The following is a 646-nucleotide window of genomic DNA, read 5'->3' on the forward strand; positions in this document are numbered from 1 at the left end:
CTTTGGCTGTGTTCACTTGCTGCCCCCGAGGTCTCTGGGATTTCAGTCCAGAATTACAGCAGCAGGACTCTGCAGGGTTCCTCATCACTTCGTCTTCCTGCTTCCAAGTGCCTCTGGGATTTGTAGTTCACAGTTGCAGCCAGCAGTAAGTTTGAGCAGGGGAAGGGGTGTTTAACCCCCCCTCCTTTGCCCCAGACTCCAGCTGGGGTTTGCCTGGGGGGGTGCAGTCCCCCCTTGCAGACTGGCCTGCATCCCCAGTTGGGCTTGCCCCCCTCCACCCCCCTGTCAGCTAGCCCTCACTGCTCCAGCTAGGGAGTGCAGAGGGGTAGGGCCAGCCCCAATCTCTGGAGCAGACAACACAGGGCTTGAAAGCATGCTGGAGGACTCTGGTTTAACTTGAACCAGGGTCTGTGACAGAAGTTTCATAAACTGGTTTGTCTTAAATCAGTTCAATCTGATACTACATTCAACCAGGTTTATCTTAAACCGGTTTCAGCCATTTTGAAACTGGTCTATGTGCACTGAGCTTCTGTTTTGTTACAGGTTTAAACCAGTTTCTGATCACTTAAACCAAATTATGGGCAACTTCTATCCCTAGCCTAAATGCTGGAAGCCACAAGTGGCAGAAGAACAGTGGAAAAATGCT

This window comes from Gavialis gangeticus, unplaced genomic scaffold (genome assembly GCF_001723915.1).
Source record: "Gavialis gangeticus isolate Ggan-Ray unplaced genomic scaffold, GavGan_comp1, whole genome shotgun sequence".
Taxonomy (NCBI): Eukaryota; Metazoa; Chordata; order Crocodylia; family Gavialidae; genus Gavialis; species Gavialis gangeticus.